This window comes from Amia ocellicauda, unplaced genomic scaffold (genome assembly GCF_036373705.1).
Source record: "Amia ocellicauda isolate fAmiCal2 unplaced genomic scaffold, fAmiCal2.hap1 HAP1_SCAFFOLD_58, whole genome shotgun sequence".
In the NCBI taxonomy this organism is placed as follows: domain Eukaryota; kingdom Metazoa; phylum Chordata; class Actinopteri; order Amiiformes; family Amiidae; genus Amia; species Amia ocellicauda.
Window position 1 is genome coordinate 144855 of NW_027102988.1, and position 24959 is coordinate 169813.

At 43.0% G+C, this 24959-nt stretch overlaps 2 non-coding genes and 17 pseudogenes across 2 annotated transcripts; all 19 read left to right on the forward strand.

Moving 5' to 3' along the window:
* Nucleotides 1–4909: 4909 nt before the first annotated feature.
* On the forward strand, nucleotides 4910–5028 carry LOC136738715 (uncharacterized; annotated as a pseudogene).
* Nucleotides 5029–5243: 215 nt separating this feature from the next.
* LOC136738688 (uncharacterized) lies at nucleotides 5244–5362 on the forward strand (annotated as a pseudogene).
* Nucleotides 5363–5577: 215 nt separating this feature from the next.
* Nucleotides 5578–5696, forward strand: LOC136738830 (5S ribosomal RNA). Its single transcript, XR_010812724.1, has one exon. It is a non-coding gene; the product is annotated as a 5S ribosomal RNA (ribosomal RNA).
* A 209-nt stretch (nucleotides 5697–5905) lies between these two features.
* On the forward strand, nucleotides 5906–6024 carry LOC136738689 (uncharacterized; annotated as a pseudogene).
* Nucleotides 6025–6239: 215 nt separating this feature from the next.
* Nucleotides 6240–6348, forward strand: LOC136738719 (uncharacterized; annotated as a pseudogene).
* Nucleotides 6349–6561: 213 nt separating this feature from the next.
* On the forward strand, nucleotides 6562–6680 carry LOC136738723 (uncharacterized; annotated as a pseudogene).
* Nucleotides 6681–6896: 216 nt separating this feature from the next.
* LOC136738770 (uncharacterized) lies at nucleotides 6897–7015 on the forward strand (annotated as a pseudogene).
* Nucleotides 7016–7229: 214 nt separating this feature from the next.
* Nucleotides 7230–7348, forward strand: LOC136738790 (uncharacterized; annotated as a pseudogene).
* A 214-nt stretch (nucleotides 7349–7562) lies between these two features.
* Nucleotides 7563–7681, forward strand: LOC136738739 (uncharacterized; annotated as a pseudogene).
* A 542-nt stretch (nucleotides 7682–8223) lies between these two features.
* Nucleotides 8224–8342, forward strand: LOC136738710 (uncharacterized; annotated as a pseudogene).
* A 214-nt stretch (nucleotides 8343–8556) lies between these two features.
* LOC136738791 (uncharacterized) lies at nucleotides 8557–8675 on the forward strand (annotated as a pseudogene).
* Nucleotides 8676–8889: 214 nt separating this feature from the next.
* LOC136738740 (uncharacterized) lies at nucleotides 8890–9008 on the forward strand (annotated as a pseudogene).
* Nucleotides 9009–9550: 542 nt separating this feature from the next.
* Nucleotides 9551–9669, forward strand: LOC136738711 (uncharacterized; annotated as a pseudogene).
* Nucleotides 9670–9883: 214 nt separating this feature from the next.
* On the forward strand, nucleotides 9884–10002 carry LOC136738792 (uncharacterized; annotated as a pseudogene).
* A 213-nt stretch (nucleotides 10003–10215) lies between these two features.
* On the forward strand, nucleotides 10216–10334 carry LOC136738741 (uncharacterized; annotated as a pseudogene).
* Nucleotides 10335–10875: 541 nt separating this feature from the next.
* LOC136738783 (uncharacterized) lies at nucleotides 10876–10994 on the forward strand (annotated as a pseudogene).
* A 216-nt stretch (nucleotides 10995–11210) lies between these two features.
* Nucleotides 11211–11329, forward strand: LOC136738623 (uncharacterized; annotated as a pseudogene).
* Nucleotides 11330–11546: 217 nt separating this feature from the next.
* Nucleotides 11547–11665, forward strand: LOC136738682 (uncharacterized; annotated as a pseudogene).
* A 6482-nt stretch (nucleotides 11666–18147) lies between these two features.
* LOC136738812 (U5 spliceosomal RNA) lies at nucleotides 18148–18262 on the forward strand. The gene has a single exon (XR_010812706.1). It is a non-coding gene; the product is annotated as a U5 spliceosomal RNA (small nuclear RNA).
* The last annotated feature ends 6697 nt before the right edge of the window (nucleotides 18263–24959 follow it).

The following is a 24959-nucleotide window of genomic DNA, read 5'->3' on the forward strand; positions in this document are numbered from 1 at the left end:
ATTTTAAAGCCAGTCTCTCAAATATTTCATTCAGTGTTTTGGTGGCTGAGTTTATTCCGTTTTGGTTTATTTGATAGTGTGAGGATTGATATCTGTCTAACATGTTTTCAATCTCATCACTATTCAGGGCTCTTGTGTAGTTCTCTGTGCTGGGCTCTGACCATCTCTAACTGGGTGGCAGGGAGACCAGTTTTGTGGGAAGTTTGGCTCTGACTTGTGGCTGCGCTGATCTTTTTAGGTAAAGTGTTATTTGGCTGTGGTCTGATAGTGGAGATTGTTGTCTGACTATAAACGCATTGTTGGCTTGTGGGTCCAGGTCAGTTATGGCGTAGTCCACCACACTGCTGCCCAGAGCCGAGCAGTATGTGAATCTCCCCAGAGAGTACCCCCTGGTCCTGCCATTGATGATATATAGACCCAGGCTTTTACATAGGCGCACTACCTGCTTCCTGCTCTTGTTTACCACGCTGTCGTGGCTGTGTCAGTGTGGAGGTGTGTGTGTGGCACAGCGGGGAGTCTCCAAACAGGTGTGTGTTCCCCTCTGTATTGATGTAGTCCATCTCTCTGCCAGTCCTGGCATTGAGATCGCCACACAGCAGTACAGAGCCCAGGGTCTGGAAGTGGCAGATTTCGTTTTGAAGCTCATGAAAGCCTTCCTCATTATAGTAGGGGGAGTCTGCGGGTGGCATATAAATTGCACATAGGTATATATCTGTGTTATTTTGTAGGGTGTCTTTTCTGATTTTCATCCACAGGTGTGTGTCTCCTCTCTGTACTGGGCATAGGGCTGCTCGGAGCTCCTCCCTGTACCACACGATAATCCCCCACGAGGCCCTGCCACACCTGACTTTGGGTTTTTTATAGGAGGGCACAATCAGCTCCCTGTATCCATTGTATCCATCCAGTGTATAGACATATCTGCACAGCACCAAGTCTCTACAAGAATGAAAACATCTGAACTATTTACAGTGTTGATCAGTTCAGGGCCTGTGCTCTTCATTCCAAAAGTTGAGGAGCGTAAACCCTGCATATTCCAACTGCTTATTTTAAAGGACATGTTCATATATTTTATTATACTTGTCTCTTCTACATAAGAAAGTTTAATTTGTGGTCTACAACTGATATTATATTACTATTAATAATTATATATGGATATACATAATAATCACTCAAAGATTTTATCTTTGCATCAAAATATCAGAATAATTAAATCACATTTTTTCTTACTCTCCATCTCCACAACCATATATATGTGTGTTGAGGCTCAGTTAACTCAGCAGTGTGGTACAGATGACACTGAGGAGTTGCCTTATCTGGGCCAGCTGGGCAGCATCGGGCCTCCAGGCTCTGGAAGCCGCTGCTGCGTGGCTGTGTGGCTGTGCTGGTCCCCGGCTGTCCGCTCTGCTGTGCTGGACGGGCCCTCTGGGGATGGGATGGGGGGGTGGGGAATGGGGCCGCGGGGTCTCAGGGGCTGGGGCTGGGGTGGAGCCGGTGGCTGGGGATGTGGCCGGGGGCTGGGGGGTTTGCTCCTGGTCTCGAGGTGGGGGTGTGTGGGGTTTCGGCCCAGGGTTGTGTCCTTGAGGACCTTTGAGATGATCCTCACACCCGTCTTGTTGAGGTGGACGTGGTCATACAGGTGATGTGGCTGGATGTCTCAGTGGTGTGCCAGGTGGACGTTGGGGAGGAGGGCACATCTTCGGGACACTTCTGCGTTGATGGCCTGGATGATGTGCAGGGGCACGTCTGTGCGGGGCAGCAGTGTGGAGATGGAAATTTTGGCAGTTGGGAATTCCTCTGTGGCTTTCGTTGCTACCTGTCTCAGGGCTGAGGCCACATCGCCCCTGCGGGCACTCAGGTCGTTAGTGCCGGTGTGGATGAGGATGTGTTTGACTTGGCAAAGCCTTCTCTTGGAGAGCAGCTCCAGGGCTCTCTGTGCTGTGGAGCACCAAAGCTTTTTCACTTTTCGCCCAGGGAAGAGGCGCCTCTCAACCAGGAACTTCCCATTGGATTCGCTCAGAATGACCACCTCTGCGTTGACCTGCCACTCCGGGTTTGCGTCGGGAGTGGTGGGGGCAGCGGGTGTGTTTTGGGGGAGTGGCGTTTCAGGGGGTTGTGTATTAGTGGCAGGTCTGGTGATAGTGGGTGTGTCAGGAGTGGTGGGGAGTGTGGGTGGATCAGTGGGTGCGTCAGGGGTTGGAGGTGTTGTGGGGTCAGTGCAGTGCAGTCTCTGTGCTCCAGTGATGTGTAGCTCCTCTCTTAGCTCCTCCAGCTGGCTCTGCAGGCTCCTTAGCTGGCTGTGCTGGGGTGTCCTGGTCAGCTCCTCCCTCGCTCTGCGCAGCTCCGTCCTCAGGGTTTGGCTCTGCTCCTCCAGGTCTCTCACTGCTGCTCTCAGCTCATGGATCTCAGCCTTGTGCTGCATCTTTAGTCTGTGCATCTCATCCCGGAACTGATCGCACAAGGAGGTCTGGGCCAGGGTGCTCAAGGTCTGCTCCCTGAACTCCGCAAACTCCAGCTCCAGCACTGATAGGCATTCCTTTAGTGTTTTAATGTTGCTGGAGAGTTTTGGGGAGACAGGGGGGCAGTCTGTGGGAGATGGGGCACTGTCTGGCTCCGTGTGGCTGGGGGCAGACTGCAGGGTGGCCGGCTCTGGCTCTTGTTTCTCTACCTCAGTCTGCTGCTTTGAGGTGTGGAAGCCGAGAGCTAATTGGTCCAGGCTGCTCTCGCTGCCCTGCACCATGATGGTCCCGTTGTGGTATACATTAAAAGTGAGCATCACACTGTCTGTGTCTTTCTCTACCAGCACTGAGATCTGCCTGCCTCTGCTAATGCCCCTCTTGTTGTTATTGGGGTATGTCTGGCACAGGGTTTTGTGAAAGGCGGTGTAGAACAGTAGATTGTTCTTGACCCTGTTTTCTCCTTTACCGGTGTAGTCTAGGATGAGGGTCTCAGGAGATGCTCTCATCACAGCTTGTTTGTAGTCCTTCTTAGCCTGTGCAGAGCGAATGTCTTCAGGGTATCGGATTTCAAAAGGCAGCTCTGCAGTCAGACTGCTGTTCGATAGATTTCTATCAGTCTCAGTGGCAGTTGGGCTCTCTCCTACTGTCACTCTATTCAAATCGGAGCTCTGCATTTTCATTGGCTGAGTCAACTACTGAGAATGCTTATTTATTTTATTAATACATATTTTTTTGTTTAATTATTTGTCTCTTACCTCCAATTCTTGTCTTCAGCTTTTCGTTTCTGACTTTTCTTCCTGAACTGTCTCTCTGCTTTCTTCTTTTTGTGTTTCTCTTAAAATTATTATTTTTTGAATACTTTTTCTTCTGAATTTCTATTCCATGTCTTCTGTGTATGTTTATAGTGCTATATATTCATTTGTAAATCACAAATTAAATCCGCTTATGTATAAAAACAAATGTTTTTTAGGAGCTCATATTCCTCTCCCTCTCTCTCTCTCTCTCTCTCTCTCTCTCTCTCTCTCTCTCTCTCTCTCTCTCTCTCTCTCTCTCTCTCTCTCTAATTCATTTCATTTGTATTGTCAAAGCAATTGGACATACATACACATACATACATATACACTCACCTAAAGGATTATTAGGAACACCTGTTCAATTTCTCATTAATGCAATTATCTAATCAACCAATCACATGGCAGTTGCTTCAATGCATTTAGGGGTGTGGTCCTGGTCAAGACAATCTCCTGAACTCCAAACTGAATGTCTGAATGGGAATGAAAGGTGATTTAAGCAATTTTGAGCGTGGCATGGTTGTTGGTGCCAGACGGGCCGGTCTGAGTATTTCACAATCTGCTCAGTTACTGGGATTTTCACGCACAACCATTTCTAGGGTTTACAAAGAATGGTGTGAAAAGGGAAAAACATCCAGTATGCGGCAGTCCTGTGGGCGAAAATGCCTTGTTGATGCTAGAGGTCAGAGGAGAATGGGCCGACTGATTCAAGCTGATAGAAGAGCAACTTTGACTGAAATAACCACTCGTTACAAACGAGGTATGCAGCAAAGCATTTGTGAAGCCACAACACGTACAACCTTGAGGCGGATGGGCTACAACAGCAGAAGACCCCACCGGGTACCACTCATCTCCACTACAAATAGGAAAAAGAGGTGAGACATTCAGATGGTAGAGTCTGAATTTGGCGTAAACAGAATGAGAACATGGATCCATCATGTCTTGTTACCACTGTGCAGGCTGGTGGTGGTGGTGTAATGGTGTGGGGGATGTCTTCTTGGCACACTTTAGGCCCCTTAGTGCCAATTGGGCATCGTTTAAATGCTACGGCCTACCTGAGCATTGTTTCTGACCATGTCCATCCCTATTTGACCACCATGTACCCATCCTCTGATGGCTACTTCCAGCAGGATAATGCACCATGTCACAAAGGTCGAATCATTTCAAATTGGTTTCTTGAACATGACAATGAGTTCACTGTACTAAACTGGCCCCCACAGTCACCAGATCTCAACCCAATAGAGCATCTTTGGGATGTGGTGGAACGGGAGCTTCGTGCCCTGGATGTGCATCCCACAAATCTCCATCAACTGCAAGATGCTATCCTATCAATATGGGCCAACATTTCTAAAGAATGCTTTCAGCACCTTGTTGAAGCAATGCCACATAGAATTAAAGCAGTTCTGAAGGCGAAAGGGGGTCAAACACAGTATTAGTATGGTGTTCCTAATAATCCTTTAGGTGAGTTCATCGTAGCTCTTAATACTCTCTTTCTGTCTGGAGGAGATATAATTGAAGTATTGTACACGTACCCGGCTACTTTCAACACCCATTGCTGCACTGATATTTTTCCCTCCATTTTTCTTTATCCATTTTTTTTTTGCTGGAAGTTCCGTCAATACCCGTCAGCCTTTAAGAGACATCATGCAGCCAGGCCTCTTGGCTTGCGGCCACACCGTCCTGAACGCGCCCGATCTCGTCTGATCTCGGAAGCTAAACGGGGCAAGGGCTCGTCAGTACTTGGATGGGTGACCTCCTGGAGATATCAGGTGCTGCAAGTTATTTCGTCTCCTGGGTAACTTTATCGTAGCTCTAAATACTCTCTTTCTGTCTGGAGGAGATATAATTGAAGAATTGTACACATACCCGGCTACTTTCAACACCCTTTGCTGCACTGATATTTTTCCCTCCATTTTTCTTTTTTCTTTTTTATTTAGCTGGAAGTTCCGTCAATACCCTCCAGCCTTTAAGAGACATCATGCAGCCAGGCATCTCGGCTTGCGGCCACACCATCCTGAACGCGCCCGATCTCGTCAGATCTCGGAAGCTAAACGGGGCAGGACCTGGACAGTACATGAAAGTGAGACCTCCTGGAAATACCTGGTGCTGCAAGCTTTTACGTCTCCTGGGTAACTTTATCGTAGCTCTTAATACTCTCTATCTGTCTGGAGGAGATATAATTGAAGTATTGTACACGTACCCAGCTACTGTCAACACCATTTGCTGCACTGATATTTTTCCATCCATTTTTCTTTTTTTTTTTTTTTTTTGCTGGAAGTTCCGTCAATACCCGCCAACCTTTAAGAGACATCATGCAGCCAGGCCTCTCGGCTTGCGGCCACACCGTCCTGAATGCGCCCGATCTCGTCAGATCTCGGAAGCTAAACGGGGCAGGGCCTGGTCAGTACTTGGATGGGAGACCTCCTAGAAATACCAGGTGCTGCAAGCTTTTTACGTCTCCTGGGTAACTTCATCGTAGCTCTTAATACTCTCTTTCTGTCTCCAGGAGATATAATTGAAGAATTGTACATGTACCCGGCTACTTTCAACACCCTTTGCTGCACTGGTATATTTCCCTCTATTTTTCTTTTTTTTTTTGCTGGCAGTTCCGTCAATACCCGCCAGCCTTTAAGAGACATCATGCAGCCAGGCATCTCGGCTTGTGGCCACACCATCCTGAACGCGCCCGATCTCGTCAGATCTCGGAAGCTAAACGGGGCAGGAACTGGTCAGTACTTGAATGTGAGACCTCCTGGAAATACCTGGTGCTGCAAGCTTTTACGTCTCCTGGGTAACTTTATCGTAGCTCTTAATACTCTCTCTCTGTCTGGAGGATATATAATTGGAGAATTGTACACGTACCCGGCTACTTTCAACACCCTTTGCTGCACTGACATTTTTCCCTCCATTTTTCTTTTGTCTATTGTATTTTGCTGGAAGTTCCATCAATACCCTCCAGCCTTTAAGAGACATCATGCAGCCAGGTCTTTTGGCTTGCGGCCACACCGTCCTGAACGCGCCCGATCTCGGAAGCTAAACGGGGCAGGGCCTTGTCAGTACTTGGATGGGAGACCTCCTGGAAATACCTGGTGCTGCAAGCTTTTTACGTCTCCTGGGTAACTTTATCGTAGCTCTTAATACTCTCTCTCTGTCTGGAGGATATATAATTGGAGAATTGTACACGTACCCGGCTACTTTCAACATCCTTTGCTGCACTGATATTTTTCCCTCCGTTTTTCTTTTTTTTTTTTTTTGCTGGAAGTTCCGTCAATACCCGCCAACCATTAAGAGACATCATGCAGCCAGGCTTCTCGGCTTGTGTCCACACCGTCCTGAAAGCGCTCGATCTCGTCAGATCGCGTAAGCTGAACGGGGCAGGTCCTGGTCAGTACTTGGATGGGTGACCTCCTGGAAATACCAGGTGCTGCAAGCTTTATACGTCTCCTGGGTAAGTTTATCATAGCTCTTCATTCTCTTTTTCTGTCTGGAGGAGATATAATTGAAGAATTGTACACGTACCCAGCTACTTTCAACACCCTTTGCTGCAGTGGTATTTTTCCCTCCATTTTTCTTTTTTCTTTTTTCTTTTGCTGGAAGTTCCGTCAATACCCTCCAGCCTTTAAGAGACATCATGCAGCCAGGCCTCTTGGCATGCGGACACATTGTCCTGAACGCGCCCGAACTCATCAGATCTCGGAAGCTAAACGGGGCAGGACCTGGTCAGTACTTGAATGTGAGACCTCCTAGAAATACCTGGTGCTGCAAGCTTTTACGTCTCCTGGGTAACTTCATCGTAGCTCTTAATAGTCTCTTTCTGTCTGGAGGAGATATAATTGAAGTATTGTACACGTACCCGGCTACTTTTAACACCCTTTGCTGCACTGATATTTTTCCCTCCATTTATCTTTTTTCTTTTTTTTTTGCTGGAAGTTCTGTCAATACCCTCCAGCCATTTAGAGACATCATGCAGCCAGGCCTCTTGGCTTGCGGCCACACCGTCCAGAATGCGCCCCATCTCGTCAGACCTTGGAAACTAAACGGGCCAGGGCCTGGTTAGTACTTAGATGGGTGACCTCCTGGAAATACCAGGTGATAAAAGCTTTTTACGTATCCTGTGTAACTTTATCGTAGCTCTTAATACTCTCTTTCTGTCTGGAGGAGATATAATTGAAGTATTGTACACGTACCTGGCTACTTTCAACATCCCTTGCTGCACTGATATTTTTCCCTCCGTTTTTCTTTTTTTTTTTTTTTTGCTGGAAGTTCCGTCAATACCCGCCAACCATTAAGAGACATCATGCAGCCATGCTTCTCGGCTTGTGTCCACACCGTCCTGAACGCGCTCGATCTCGTCAGATCGCGTAAGCTGAACGGGGCAGGTCCTGGTCAGTACTTGGATGGGTGACCTCCTGGAAGTACCAGGTGCTGCAAGCTTTTTACGTCTCCTGGGTAACTTCATCGTAGCTCGTAATACTCTCTTTCTGTCTGGAGGTGTTATAATTGAGGAATTGTACACGTACCCGGCAACTTTCAACAGCCTTTGCTGCACTGATATTTTTCCCTCCATTTCTCTTTTTTTTGCTTGAAGTTCCGTCAATACCCGCCAGCCTTTAAGAGACATCATGCAGCCAGGCTTTTTGGCTTGCGGCCACACCGTCCTGAACGAGCCCGATCTTGTCATATCTTGGAAGCAAAACGTGGCAGGGCCTGGTCAGTATTTGGATTGGTGACCTCCTGGAAAAACTAGGTACTGCAAGCTTATTACGTCTCTTGGGTAACTTCATCGTAGCTGTTAATAATCTCTTTCTGTCTGGAGGAGATACAATTGAAGAAATGTACACGTACCCGGCAACTTTCTAACACCCTTTGCTGCACTGATATTTTTCCCTCCATTTTTCTTTTTTCTTTTTTCTTTTGCTGGAAGTTCCGTCAATACCCTCCAGCCTTTAAGAGACATCATGCAGCCAGGCCTCTTGGCATGCGGACACATTGTCCTGAACGCGCCCGAACTCATCAGATCTCGGAAGCTAAACGGGGCAGGACCTGGTCAGTACTTGAATGGGTGACCTCCTAGAAATACCTGGTGCTGCAAGCTTTTACGTCTCCTGGGTAACTTCATCGTAGCTCTTAATAGTCTCTTTCTGTCTGGAGGAGATATAATTGAAGTATTGTACACGTACCCGGCTACTTTTAACACCCTTTGCTGCACTGATATTTTTCCCTCCATTTATCTTTTTTCTTTTTTTTTTGCTGGAAGTTCTGTCAATACCCTCCAGCCATTTAGAGACATCATGCAGCCAGGCCTCTTGGCTTGCGGCCACACCGTCCAGAATGCGCCCCATCTCGTCAGACCTTGGAAACTAAACGGGCCAGGGCCTGGTTAGTACTTAGATGGGTGACCTCCTGGAAATACCAGGTGATAAAAGCTTTTTACGTATCCTGTGTAACTTTATCGTAGCTCTTAATACTCTCTTTCTGTCTGGAGGAGATATAATTGAAGTATTGTACACGTACCTGGCTACTTTCAACATCCCTTGCTGCACTGATATTTTTCCCTCCGTTTTTCTTTTTTTTTTTTTTTTGCTGGAAGTTCCGTCAATACCCGCCAACCATTAAGAGACATCATGCAGCCATGCTTCTCGGCTTGTGTCCACACCGTCCTGAACGCGCTCGATCTCGTCAGATCGCGTAAGCTGAACGGGGCAGGTCCTGGTCAGTACTTGGATGGGTGACCTCCTGGAAGTACCAGGTGCTGCAAGCTTTTTACGTCTCCTGGGTAACTTCATCGTAGCTCGTAATACTCTCTTTCTGTCTGGAGGTGTTATAATTGAGGAATTGTACACGTACCCGGCAACTTTCAACAGCCTTTGCTGCACTGATATTTTTCCCTCCATTTCTCTTTTTTTTGCTTGAAGTTCCGTCAATACCCGCCAGCCTTTAAGAGACATCATGCAGCCAGGCTTTTTGGCTTGCGGCCACACCGTCCTGAACGAGCCCGATCTTGTCATATCTTGGAAGCAAAACGTGGCAGGGCCTGGTCAGTATTTGGATTGGTGACCTCCTGGAAAAACTAGGTACTGCAAGCTTATTACGTCTCTTGGGTAACTTCATCGTAGCTGTTAATAATCTCTTTCTGTCTGGAGGAGATACAATTGAAGAAATGTACACGTACCCGGCAACTTTCTAACACCCTTTGCTGCACTGATATTTTTCCCTCCATTTTTCTTTTTTCTTTTTTCTTTTGCTGGAAGTTCCGTCAATACCCTCCAGCCTTTAAGAGACATCATGCAGCCAGGCCTCTTGGCATGCGGACACATTGTCCTGAACGCGCCCGAACTCATCAGATCTCGGAAGCTAAACGGGGCAGGACCTGGTCAGTACTTGAATGGGTGACCTCCTAGAAATACCTGGTGCTGCAAGCTTTTACGTCTCCTGGGTAACTTCATCGTAGCTCTTAATAGTCTCTTTCTGTCTGGAGGAGATATAATTGAAGTATTGTACACGTACCCGGCTACTTTTAACACCCTTTGCTGCACTGATATTTTTCCCTCCATTTATCTTTTTTCTTTTTTTTTTGCTGGAAGTTCTGTCAATACCCTCCAGCCATTTAGAGACATCATGCAGCCAGGCCTCTTGGCTTGCGGCCACACCGTCCAGAATGCGCCCCATCTCGTCAGACCTTGGAAACTAAACGGGCCAGGGCCTGGTTAGTACTTAGATGGGTGACCTCCTGGAAATACCAGGTGATAAAAGCTTTTTACGTATCCTGTGTAACTTTATCGTAGCTCTTAATACTCTCTTTCTGTCTGGAGGAGATATAATTGAAGTATTGTACACGTACCTGGCTACTTTCAACATCCCTTGCTGCACTGATATTTTTCCCTCCGTTTTTCTTTTTTTTTTTTTTTGCTGGAAGTTCCGTCAATACCCGCCAACCATTAAGAGACATCATGCAGCCATGCTTCTCGGCTTGTGTCCACACCGTCCTGAACGCGCTCGATCTCGTCAGATCGCGTAAGCTGAACGGGGCAGGTCCTGGTCAGTACTTGGATGGGTGACCTCCTGGAAGTACCAGGTGCTGCAAGCTTTTTACGTCTCCTGGGTATCTTCATCGTAGCTCGTAATACTCTCTTTCTGTCTGGAGGTGTTATAATTGAGGAATTGTACACGTACCCGGCAACTTTCAACAGCCTTTGCTGCACTGATATTTTTCCCTCCATTTCTCTTTTTTTTGCTTGAAGTTCCGTCAATACCCGCCAGCCTTTAAGAGACATCATGCAGCCAGGCTTTTTGGCTTGCGGCCACACCGTCCTGAACGAGCCCGATCTTGTCATATCTTGGAAGCAAAACGTGGCAGGGCCTGGTCAGTATTTGGATTGGTGACCTCCTGGAAAAACTAGGTACTGCAAGCTTATTACGTCTCTTGGGTAACTTCATCGTAGCTGTTAATAATCTCTTTCTGTCTGGAGGAGATACAATTGAAGAAATGTACACGTACCCGGCAACTTTCTAACACCCTTTGCTGCACTGATATTTTTCCCTCCATTTTTCTTTTTTCTTTTTTTTTTGCTGGAAGTTCCGTCAATACCCTCCAGCCTTTATGAGACATCAGGCAGCCAGGCTTCTCGGTTTGAAGCCACACCGTCCTGAACGCGCCCGATCTCGTCATATCTCAGATTCTAAACGGGGCAGGGCCTGGTCAGTACTTGGATGGGTGACCTCCTGGAAATACCAGGTGCTGCGAGCTTTTTACGTCTCCTGGGTAACTTCATCGTAGCTCTTAATACTCTCTTTCAGTCTGGAGGAGATATAATTGAAGAATTGTACACGTACCCGGCTAATTTCAACACCCTTTGCTGCACTGATATTTTTCCCTCCATTTTTCTTTTTTCTTTTTTTTTTTGCTGGAAGTTCCGTCAATACCCTCCAGCCTTTAAGACACATCATGCAGCCTGGCGTCTCGGCTTGCGGCCACACCGTCCTGAACGCGCCCGATCTCGTCAGATCTCGGAAGCTAAACGGGGCAGGACCTGGTCAGTACTTGAATGTGAGACCTCCTGGAAATACCTGGTGCTGCAAGCTTTTACGTCTGCTGGGTAACTTTATCGTAGCTCTTAATACTCTCTATCTGTCTGGAGGAGATATAATTGAAGTATTGTACACGTACCCAGCTACTGTCAACACCCTTTGCTGCACTGATATTTTTCCATCCATTTTTCTTTTTTTTTTTTTTTTTTCTGCTGGAAGTTCCGTCAATACACTCCAGCCTTTTAGAGACATCATGCAGCCAGGCCTCTTGGCTTGCGGCCACACCGTTTTGAACGTGCCCGATCTCGTCAGACCTTGGAAACTAAACGGGCCAGGGCCTGGTTAGTACTTGGATGGGTGACCTCCAGGAAATACCAGGTGATGCAAGCTTTTTACGTCTCCTGGGTAACTTTATCGTAGCTCTTAATACTCTTTATCTGTCTGGAGGAGATATAATTGAAGTATTGTACACTTTGTCTTAGGGACAGTCTGGCTAGCAGTGACTGAGTGGTTGACAGACGACAAGCAACGGAATGTACGTGCTCTGTGATGTCATAGCAGTCAGCTGAGAGAGGCTCGTGATGTCATCGCTGAGCTGTCTGTCTGTCTGTCTGTCTCTCTCTCTCTCTTTCTCTCTCTCTCTCTCTCTCTCTCTTCCTCTCAATTCAATTCATTTGTATTGTCAAAGCAATTGGACATACATACATTCATACATACATATATATATATATATATATATATATACATACATACATACATCCATACATGCTAGAAAGTCATTACTATGTTATCTTAAAGGCTAACTAAGCAGAACATATATCATTATAGAACAGAGTTCATAGGTCAACACATGGTTTTAGGGAACAGGCACGTAGGTCATACCGTTTGACATTGTCTCTAAGGTTCTCATCGTAAATAACAAACAGAAATCAAACTATCTTCTGGGCTGACCTTCTAGCTTGACCGTATCTTTCTTAAGTATACAAGAGAGAAAAACAGGTGTAAGAAAATAATTTCTAATTTTCCTTCTACACATATATACATACATACATACATATGTAGCGTTATGTTGGGTGTATTTGGATAAGAGCATTTGGGCTCTGAGCTGAAGCACTGTTCTAAAGAAGACCTCTCCCCCCCCAAAGTTATCAGATTTCCTTAGCTCATCAGCTTGGAACTGGTTTGCATCAAAGTGACAGTTTTGGGGAGGATGGCACCGAGAAGAGGCCAAATAGTTTGGAATTCTGCTATGAGATGTCTGGAGAAAGGGGCCTGTAGGTGATAAAAACTCTTTGAAGTGGATGAGAGCCGAAATCCCGACATAGAGCTACGAACCCAGGCCAACCGGCATTTCCAAAAGATGGCATGGATTGACATCAGTCATAAATAAAGCCTCCCTCCAATAGGACACTGGGGGCTGAAACCGAAATCCAATCTCAAGAACTCAGGGACCAATCACCTACTGATCTGACAGACTATAAGGAACAGCGGACAGTCTTTCTCTCTCTCTCTCTCTCACCTGAACCAGAAACTCGCTGCCACAGCTCAACCTGTAGCTCTGTTGCCAGAACCGGAATCAGAAACCAACCAAGTCTTTGCCGGCAACAGAAGAGTTAAACTGGGAGAAGGAGATTGAGCGAATAATTATTTTAAAGGACTTTATTAAATAAATAACTTTACAGACCCACCTGATCAGTGGAGTTTTACAGCTGGACAATTGACTAAGTCGACTGAATACCAAAGTGTCAGTCACTTAAATAGCTATTTGAGTCTTAAGAAACTTGACCCTTGGAACAAACAGGGCCCTGCTTTCCTCAAAGACTTTGTCTTCAAGTAACTACGGTGGAACCCTGCTTACAAAGAAGATTTTGTGCACAACCTTGGAGCCTTCAAACCAATGGAAAATCTGTTTGGAAAAGACTCTACATTCGCGAAACCCCAACTTCCAGGTGCATCGACTGAGTGGAAGTTCTTGGACAAAGCCGAACCGGACTGCCTTTGTTCCAAACCACACGGACCTCGTGCCGTGTGCTGTTATCTGAGCCCGAAGCCAGAGAGGCCTCTCTGCGACGAAGTTCACATAAGTTTAACAGTTTGGAGTTTGTGATTCATGACATTTGAGAAATCAATTAGAAATGTTAATCTGTGATTCATAACTCTAGAATGTGTAATATCATTTAGTTTTCTTAAATATAAATGTGAGTTGCATTAAACTGTTTTGTTGATAATTTTAGAAATAAAATCTGTCAACGCCGAGAAATATCTTCTCATTCCTGTTTAACTGTTTAGTCTGAAATTGACACAAGTTAATAGACATTAGATTATTGGTGGCCCTGCCTATCCTCAATCATTGAATAATAATCAGTTAAGGGAAATTGTGGTAACAAATAGGATCTTTCTCGGCACCTAAACGTAAATGAGACTGATATATATATAACGAGAAGTTACCTGACATAAATACTAACCTGCGTAGTTATTTAATGTCTGACTAATAATACTAACGAGAGACTCACCTTCGTCTTACTAACCGGTATTGTAGTCAATGTGTTTATAACCTTTTTTGTTTAACGATTTGTTAAACGGAATGTACGTGCTCTGTGCTGTCATAGCAGTAAGCTGAGAGAGGCTCGTCATGTCATCGCTGAGCTGGCTGGCTGGCTCTCTGTGTGTGTGTGTGTGTGTGTGTGTGTGTGTGTGTCTCTCTGTCTGTCTGTCTGTCTGTCTCTCTCTCCCTCTCAATTCAATTCATTTGTATTGTCAAAGCAATTGGACATGCATACATACATACATACATATATATGGAAAATAAACAATACGTGTACATCTCTTTCTGCATTAGTGGTGCCCTCACAGATGTGCAAGTTACATGACAGACAGACAGACAGACACACACACACTTTCACACACAGACAGACAGACACAGACACACACAGACACACACACACACATACTTTGACAGACAGACAGACAGACACACGCATATTATGGGTCTTTGTTGGGTAGTGAAATGGGTAGCATCAGTCGCAGTGTGGGTAATGTCAGGGAGCCAATCATAGTCCCCGTTATTTGCATATCGTGGCGCAAAGCATTCTGGGAAAAGTAACTTAACACGTTTAGTCATGTATTTGTCCATAGTTTACACATGAGATGAAAGAGACAGTATGACGTATTGAGCACCTAGGATTCCTCATGTGTATGTGAGGGGCAGAGGAACCGGATCCCAAGTGTGCGTCCCAGGTGCTATAGGTTTCAAAGCATGCAGGGGAATAGGCACCCCACCCTGACACCTATAGAAGACTGGATAGGGAGATATAAATAGCAATGGGGAGACTCTTGTACTTGGTGTGGCTCTATCCATATAGTGGGGCCAGCAGGTGCAGCAATAGAAGCTCAGCCTGGGGAGACTGGATTTAGCATTTCCTCTCCATTTTGATAACTATCCATAATCATTTCTGCAAAATACTTCTATGATACCTATGTATGTTTTTTACTTGTACTATATTATACTATCAAGTATCAGTGTACACATACAATGTGACCTGTTACATTAATACAGAGGCCACGGAAGGCCAGATCACTAATAGCCACTGTCCCCTGATATTACACTTTTTTACAATCACTTTGGCACTCATTTCAGAACCTTGATGTCATTTTTCAAAACTCTTGACACTAAACTCACACCCGATGATCAAAATGCACATTTTTCAAAACTCTAACACTTTTTTACAATTGCTTGGATACAATACACATCAACCTCAGATCATTTGTTCATTGAACTAAAATGACACAACTTAACATCAAAGTATTACCATTTCAAAATGCAATTCACACATTACATCTGAGATCACTGTCTATTCATTTCATTACAAAGATCTAACTATCAATTGATACAGCTGCTCAAAATGATAAGTGACTGTTGCATTACTCTTAATGCATAATTTTATGGAAACTGACAAACAATATTCCATGTTTCGATCATGAAAGTTTCAGGATAATGAGATCCATTGACATCAATAAACGAGGAGCATGAACCAGTTGGACTACATTATCTATGGATGTAATATTTCATCATCATTCATCATCATGTAGCACTTTTCCACACCATGTGTGCAGTGTGGAAGGAAAGTTAGAAATTTTTTCTCTAATACCTGTTTTTCTCTCTTGTATACTTAAGAAAGATAAGGTCAAGCTAGAAGGTCAGGCCAGAAGGTAGTTTGATTTCTGTTTGTTATTTACGATGAGAATCTTGGAGACAATGTCAAACAGTATGATTGAAGTGCCTGCTCCCTAATCCATGTGTTGATCTATGAACTCTGTCCTATAATGATATAAATTCTGCTTAGCTAACTTTTAAGATAACATAGTAATGACTTTCTGATTATAACCAGCTCTTTGATTTTTGTGTATAAAAGCTCTGACTGTTAAAATGAAGGCAGAGCGACTTTGGGATCTACTTGAGTCACTGTTCCTCTCCACGCTGCGTGTATTAAAGGCATTGCAACTAACGCTCCAACCTGGTTGAAGATGATTGTTCTTCCACATCAGATTTGACATTACTGTATGTATGCAGGCCCTTGTAATTGCTTTTCCAATACTGCCAACTGGTTATTGATGATTGATTTCACATTGTGGTACGAGTATCGAGTGAAATGAGTGCTATCCACCCCAGCAACACAGTGATAACATGGAGCCGGCAAGTCATCCAGGTCACAATAGAGGTCAAGCAGTGGGAGGAGGAAGACGTGGTGGTCAAAGGAATGGAAGGGGACATGCACCCCTTCTGAGAGGTGGTCGTGGGCCTCGTCATAGAGGAGGGCTTAGGCCTCACCAGAGAGGCAGCCATGGGCCTCATTTGAGAGGTGTTGGGGGAACGTGGTAGAGGACAAGGCCACGGACCAGACAGCGGCAGCAACAGCAAATAGTGTCCAGTGAAATCCGAGAAATAGTTGTAGAGCATGTTGTAAATCATGGCATGACCATGACTGAGGCAGCTACAATGATTCAATCAAACCTCAGAATCAACTCAGGATCAACTGTGGCCTCAATCATCAGAAATTTCCGTACTGAGAAGCAGCAAGTCTTCAGCATGCACTAAACATTAGGCTACTCTCAATTGTCAAATGACTGTATACTGCATACCAATGTGTAGCACAGAGTATAGTGTGCCTTTTGAAAGAAATGCAGACAGAGTGAAGCAGCTGATGACTGAGTATGTTCAGGTATGTTCAGTTTCAAGATGCCTCTTGTGAAAAATGGTTGTGAGAACCTGAACCTGAACACAGGGCTGATGGAAATTTAGAAGTACAGTAATCAATCCTTTGTTTTGCTTTTTACACTAAGCCAGGTGAGGAACACTGCAGTTGACATTTTACTGTAGTTTTGTTCTTTTTTGTAGCTAATTATTGTTGCATGGATTCAAAGAAACCTATGGTGTGATTTGATTGTATTGCATCAATACATTTCAGATTTTGTTCAATGATTCCACTGTGTCTGTAGTATTCTCTCTACTAGTCCTTTTACAGTGATGTATTTATGTGTAGTACCATAATGAAACATGTATCACATATTTTGTACTACAATATTTAATGATTGTACGAACAACTACACAGTGAAACTATCGGTATCTTCTGTGTTACTATGTTACTATGGTATTTCATGATAAATTAGTTATTTGAACCAACAAGTCTGCAAGTGCAAGGTTTCTTTAAAGATATGAAAGGCTGTCCAATGTTCAAAACATTGTATTGTGCAGTGTTACAAGTGATGACCGTTTTGAGTTTTGTGTCTAGAGTTTTGAAAAATGACATCAAGGTTCTGAAATGAGTGACAAAGTGATTGTAAAAAACTGTATATTCATCCTATTTAATGTGCTCTTTTAAAATGTACTTTTCTTTTTTATGTTGCCATTTCTGTTCTACCAATGTTTCAGTTGTTAGCCAAAGATTGACAGAGTACATCTCATACACACAGGCCAGACAGCAAGGATTTCTTTTTGAAATTCAATTACAAATGCTGCATGAATTCATCAATACGATTAGAGCTCCTGAAAACTCACTTAACAGCATCTCATTAGCAGTGAAAAGAAACCAAGAAAGTTGGGACAGTCGACTATTTACCACTATGTAACATCACCTTTTCTTTTAATAACACTTATTAAGCACTTGGGCACTGAAGACACCACTTGGTTAAGTTTAGCAAGCGGGATTTTCCCCCATTCATCCATTATGCATTTCCTCAGCTGCGCAACTGCACAGGGCCTTCGTTGTCTTAATTTGCACTTCATAGTGCGCCACACATTCTCAATTCGGAGACAGGTCAGGACTGCAGGCAGGCCATGCTAGCACCCGCACTCTCTGCCTACGCAACCATGCGCTTGAAATCTGGGCAGAATGTGGTTTGGCGTTATCCTGCTGAAAAATGCAGGGACGTCCCTGGAAAAGATGATGTCTGGATGGCAGCATATGTTGCTCCAAAATGTGTACATCTCTTTCTGCAAAAATGGTGCCCTCACAGATGTGCGAGTTACATGACAGACAGACACTCATACACACTGTCACACCCACACACACACACACACTTTCACAGACAGACACATGCACACACACTCACTTTCACACAGAGACAGACACACAAACACAGAGACAGACACACACACTTACAGACACACACACACACACTCACTTTCACACAGAGACACACAAACACATACACTTTCACACAGACACACACACACATACATACATACATATATAAGGAAAAGAAACAATACATTTAAAAATCACAAAAAGATGTAATAAAGTACAGAAAATCTAAATGTAATAAAATGTGATCTTTAATACACACAAATATGTATGGCTGGTCGGATGTGTCTTGGACTCGGGTTCCTCTTCATTACGTATAATGCTTTTGCCTTTTGCTATAGCTTTCCGTGGAGGGGATCGTGGGTGAGTTTGTACCATTCTTGGGAGGCTCTGCCTTGTTGGGGCGGAGCTGTGATCCAGGTGAACAGCAGATCGGACATAGGTGGGCATGTGGGCGGAGGAGGAAGGCCGGTCAAGCAAATAAGCTTGCTAAGGTACGCAGCAGCAGCAAGCAGCCCCACCATCCAGTCAGCCAGCCAGTCTGGCTGGCAGTGACTGAGTGGTTGACAGACGGCAAGCAACGGAATGTACGTGCTCTGTGATGTCATAGGAGTCACCTGAGAGAGATGTTTGTGATGTCATCGCTGAGCTGGCTGGCTCTGTGTGTCTTGCTGGCTGTGTGTGTGTGTGTGAGAGAGAGAGAGACTTTTTGACTTTTATCAGACTTCATTGCCTGTTTGCAACACGCAATAATTCATACAAAAGAAAATAAATAAATAAATAAAAAATAGTGTTCCCCTTTGTTTGTCTCCCCCCAACAAGCATTAACTCCGCCACTGATCTGTACACTTTTAAAGAAAGCAACCCAATACACACAACAAAACAACCATCAAATACTAAACCCTATAAATGAATTACATAATAAAAACCAACTCCCCGTCATACAATTCACAAAGGGCATCATTAATACACCAGACCTGTTCAAAACTCTCCAAATCATTCATCAGCCTGTAATAGTTAAACTCTAGTCTGACTCTGCACTTGACCAGCATGGCAAACACTCTCACTGCATCCTCACTGCCCTCCCCACACACTCTGTTCTTCCTAGTCTTATAGACGGCCATTTTAGCCTGGCCCAGCAAGAAGTTTACCAGCTGGTCCACATGTTTGGTCTTTCTGGTGTATCGCGCCCCTAAAATAAAAACCTTTGTGTTAAAAATCAGGTTAAGATCAGTAAAAAGACGAGTTAAAAGACTAAAAATGGGTGACAACCGAGAGCAAGTGCTGAAACAGTGAAACACGGTCTCTCTCTGAGCACAGAATGGGCAGGCGTCGGACACAGCAGGGTTAAGAACAGTAATAAAAGAATTGACAGCAATAATGGTGTGTAACACCCTCCACTGCAGATTGCCAGCTCTCTTATTGAGGGGGGCTTGTACAGGCTTCTCCAGGCGGGCGCAGTGTCTTCCCCCAGCCCCAGCCTGTAAAGTAATTTTAGGAATCACAAAGAAACAGTTGAAAGTGCTAAATAAGTATTTTGATGCACCATATTAATTTAGGAAATTTACATGTTGTTTTTCATCAGCTTCTGTATCTGATGGCTCCACATCACTGGCTGGATTGACAGCAACGACACTCTAAAAAAAGAAGTGTTAAGTTTGAGCATTCAGGACTTGTTTTGAAGATCCTGAATATCACTGGTCCACAATTTATCTGTGAAACTATGGGTTAATCTCCATATACAAAATACTTTTCACACACACTTTAAATTTACAACTAAATTTACATGTTGATGTCTTTCGTCAGCTTCTGTATTTGATGGCTCAATATAACTGGTTGCATTAACAGCAACGGCACACTACAAGAAAATAACATTATATTTAAACATTCAGGACTGGTTTAGCATCACCTCGAATATCCCTAGCCCTTGAGGTCAATTGTTATTGTGGTCTTCAAGACCAGTGCTTCTCAACCTTAGTCCTGGAGGAGGCCCACTGTCTGCTGATTTTCATTACAACAACATTGTAGGTTATATCAGTGACTGTGGTCCTAAAGTACCCCTATGCCTGCTGTTTTTTTTCCAGTTGAGCTCTTAATTACCTAATTGGCTTAACTGAAGCCATTTAACCCTTTTCCCAGGTCTTTGGTTGTTGATGAGTTACAAAGAGCTGGATTGTGGCCCGCCATGACTGGAAGTGAAGAACACTCACTCTAGGCCTTTAACTTAATGTTCATATGTAGGGGCCTATCCATCTGATTTGTTTTTGCACATTTATTAACAGAAAAAATGATGGTACGTGAAATCATCTGAGCTGAAAAATATAATGTTCCACCAATAATAAAATAAATGTATTAATTAAAATTATAGAGATAATAGAATGTTCACAGATTATTAGTTCAGAAAATAAAATATTTTTTTATATCTTAAATAGAATTAACACTCAAATCAGTTGTAGGGTAAACAAGGTCTATTTTTTGGATTGATTTTATAATTATACATGTATGGCTGCATGAAGCTTACCTGAGAATCTGATATTTTAGTAACTTTGTTGCTTCTTGTTGGGTAGTCCACGTTTGCCGCCGTTCTTTTTCTGTAAATGTAAATCAAAAGGCAATAATTACATACTGTAATTAAAATACAAAAAGTATAAACATTGTATTATTATTTTTTTATCCTGTTTCTCCATCTCGATGCTGTTCTTTTTGGAATTGCATATCTAGGTTTACTTAAATACTGTTTATAAGATTGTAAACTCATCATCCAAATTTCTTCATTTGCCAAACTTTATGTAGTGCGCTTGCAGTTTCAGAAGAAGAAAAAAAACTGTAACAGATGGGATATGTAGTACTTTATACTCGAGTGGTCTATGCGATTACACCCTGTTGGTGTTATTAAGAACGCCAAGTACCAGAATGCAGAGCGGGACTGTTTTTTGTGCCGTGACTTGTCGGGGGAAAAACGCGCAGAAAAAACGGACGAGAAGGTGAAGGTAGTATGGCGGTGATGCACGCGTTGGTGAAGTGGGAAAGCGGGGTCGACAAAGACTCTTACAGCGTGATTCCCACTGCTTGCTTTCGCAATTTTGATTTATTCAGCATTGCTGATGATGACGAAGAGACGACTCGAAACTTCAGAGCAGAGTGGAGAGACACGAACAAACCTCCAAAAGGTGGATGGCCTGTCCATGAAGCGCAGATCATTATGACTGGTAACAATGTTTATTTAAAAAAAAAAAACATTAAAGTCTTTACATGCTATTTGATATATACAATCACAGTATATTTGAAATGAATGTTTAAGTTATTAATGTGTTGTACTTCTAACATACTCTTATAACATGGTAGGTGGTGGTGAGGGCGCTAAAAACTCGTCATACATGACTGGCATTTGTAAGAACGATTTATTGTGTGTTGTGCTTTACAATAAAATCCCCCAAATCACAAAATAAATTAAACCAGATATAATTTAACTTCAGTTTTGATTCAGTGTTGGCTGTTCATCTTAATTTGTATGGTCAAAGCACAGTATTTTTATGACAAATAAATATAATCCCCAAATATCTGTGGACATAATGCAGGGTTTTATTTATTTTATTTTTATTTTAGGAAAAGAAGGCGAACTAAGAAGAAAACTTAATGACCTAACAAAAATGCCCTGTCCTAAAATGAAGAGAGTACCTAAACCAAACAAAAAACTTCAAATTTCAGATGATAGTGACCTTGATGAACCACAGTTACCGGTGAGATAATTACTGCAAATATTAAATAAATGTATTGCAGGATTGTTTTTTTTTAATCATATTCATATATATATATATTTTCATTTTAAACTCTTTTCCTCTCTGAATACAGCACAAAATAAGAAAGAAAACCGATGGAGCTTCAAGAATTAGATCCCGTCATATTCTACAGACATTTAAAGAGTCCAGTGAAGTTGAGCTACAGCAAAACGTTAAGCAGCTCGAAAAGGAAAACACAAGACTTAAAAATGAAAACCAATGTCTTCGAAACCGTATGGTTGATGGTAAGTTTTTTTATTTATAGCAAATAATTCCTTACCTTGATAAATGTTATTCTTCAGTAATTTAGATTCCAGAGTAATGTATTATAGTTGATCATACTGAAGTAATCTAGAACCACAATACAGACTCTTAATGTGCACTGTCTAATAGTTTAATAATACTGATTATTAAATAAAGTTTTTCAACATAACTTCATAATCCTACATTAATGACTATATGCATTACATTAGACCTGGAAATTCTTGTATTTTATCTTTTTTATTTTTTTTGTAGCTAATGTTAATGACCCACAAAAAGGTCAGTTTGCCAATAACATAGAGCAAGTCTCTCAAGTATAATTGCAGGCATTGATGGTTTTGTTTTCACTTTGCATTAAATATATTACTAGAAATGATTATCATTTAATACTAAGGTTTTTTTCTCCAGAGATTCCAGACCTTTTGGACAATCTGAAAAAAATTGTAACAAAAGCCACATTTATCAGCAATGAAGACAAAAGTGTGTCACCATCAAGTGGTTCTGACAGCCCCACAGCAAATTGTTCTGAATCTGACAAAGAATCACCAAAACAGGTATAACACTCTTGGTCTACAATATTACAAAGACAAGGTAAAAATATATATATTGAAAACAAATATTGGTTGTAAACAATCTAATGATGCTACATTATCAGTTATATTCATAGTTATAGTTGATAATAAGAATGTAATTGAATTATGGGTGTCACAGATTCACTTTATTATGTGAATTATGTGAACTACCGGTACTCCCCCCTCCCCTCCCCTGTTCCCCCACAATAAGAAAAGCACTGAAAACAGAAGACAAAATAAACAAACTGAAAAAAGTAAAGCAACAAAAAAACGCAGCCAAAGGACAGAGCTCTCAGCAGCACTCCCGCTCACTGCAGACCCCTCCCACACACTCCCAGCTGAGAGAGAGAGAGAGAGAGAGAGAGAGAGAGAGAGAGAGAGTTAGTGTCTGTCTGTCTCTCTCTCTCTGTAGATGCATCATAGGGAACATATGTAACAATCTCTCTTTTTGTTTACCAAAAATGAGAATGAACGTATTTCAAGTGGGTGTTGCCTTGGTTGGAAACGTTTTAAGATTATTTATGAAGTGTAAAGTGGATTTGTCTCAGTTCTCCGTAGTTTTCAATGTATGTGCCATTCAGTAGCGTTCATGTTACAGATGTGCCCTATGCAGTGGTAGGGTCAATAAAATGTCAGTAAAACTTTATTTTAGCAATTATGGAGGGGAAGAACTGCAAATAGAGGGTCCCCACTAATTATCTAACTTACCAACAACGTTTCAAATTAGGTCTTGCGAAGCTGCCAAATAATGCTGTATAATCGTATGTGTCTTCATACACCGGCTGCTATAGTCTGATAGCTTTGATTATATATATATATTTTCTCGTGAACCACAAATGCTATTTGCTTGATTTTTACAGAGTATGTTATAAATACCATTCTTATGAAGCCTGACAAATTGTATGATTATGAATATTTTCAAATCATTTGTTTGTTTTTCCTAACATGTTACAAATGTTCCCTATGTGAAAGATGCATTATATCTTAATAACGTCTAAACAATTAAAGATATACAGATTATTATTTTCGGTAAAGTTATAACACATTGCTATTAACTATGTGTGTCAGTAAAAGTTTAAAAAATCCTAATAATTTTTTATTGATCCTGCAAAATAAGTGTTTAGGGAACATTTGTAACATTAGGGTTACGATTTGCCATAGACGCGGAATGAGTTTGATTGTGATGTTAAATGGGGTTTAAAGACGCAGTCGCCTCGGTGCTGATTACTATTGCTGTGTTTCTCCACTTCTACTCCATGCTTGGGAACGCCCACATCCAGTGACGTCAAAACCGGTGGAAAAGCGGGCCGGTTCAAAAAAGATCAGCTGGATCCCAGGCCGAGCAGCAGCTCCGGCTCCAGCACCGGCACCATGTCGCTGGAAAAGCGCTAAGTGAGCTCACAGTGAGCTCAGTGTAATGTCTGCTCTGGTGAGCTCACAGTGTGACCTAGTCGTGAGTTCACGTCTTCACTGGGTAGTCCATGACAACTTAATTGACTCAATTCTTGGGCTTAATTGGTCAAAATGACCATTGGTTGAAGGTACTCAGGGACTGATGTGTAGAGAGACTTATTAAACCTGCAGGATTGTGTTTTTCCCAGAACAGAATTAACCAGTGTAGCGTTATGTTGGGTGTATTCTGATAAGAGCATTTTAGCTCTGAGCTGAAGCACTGATCTAAAGAAGACCTCTCCCCCCCAAATTTATCAGATTTCCTTAACTCATCAGCATGTGAACTGGTTTACATCAAAGTGACAGTCTTGGGAGGATGGCACCGAGAATGGGCCAAATAGCTTGGAATCCCTGCTGTGAGATGTCTGGGGAAGGGGGCCTGTAGGAAATAAAAACTCTTTGAAATGGACGAGAGCCGAAATCCCGACACAGAGCTACGAACCCGTGCCAACCGGCATTTCCAAAAGATGGCATGGATTGACATCAGTCATAAATCAAGCCCCCCTCCAATAGGACACTGGGGGCTGAAGCCGAAATCCAATCTCACAAACTAAAGAACCAATCACCTATTGATCTGACAGGCGTATAAAGGGTAACGCTTGGCATCTCTCTCTCTCTCTCACCTAAACCAGTAACTCGCTGCCACAGCTCAACTTGTATCTCTGTTGCCAGAACCGGAACCAGAAACCAACTAAGTCTTTACCAGCAACAGAAGGGTTAAACTGGGAGAAGGAGATTGAGCCGTACGAAGAATTCTTTTAAAGGACTTTATTAAATAAAGAACTTTACAGACTGCGCTGCCCGCCTGTGCCCAGCCATCCAGCTGGACAATTGACTAAGTCGACTGAATACGAAAGTCATTTAAATAGCTATTTGAGTCTTAAGAAACTTGACCCTTGGAACGAACAGGGCCCTGCTTTCCTCAAAGACTTTGTCTTCAAGTAACTACGGTGGAACCCTGCTTACAAAGAAGATTTTGTGCACAACCTTGGAGCCTTCAAACCAGTGGAAAATCTGTTTGGAAAAGACTCTACATTCG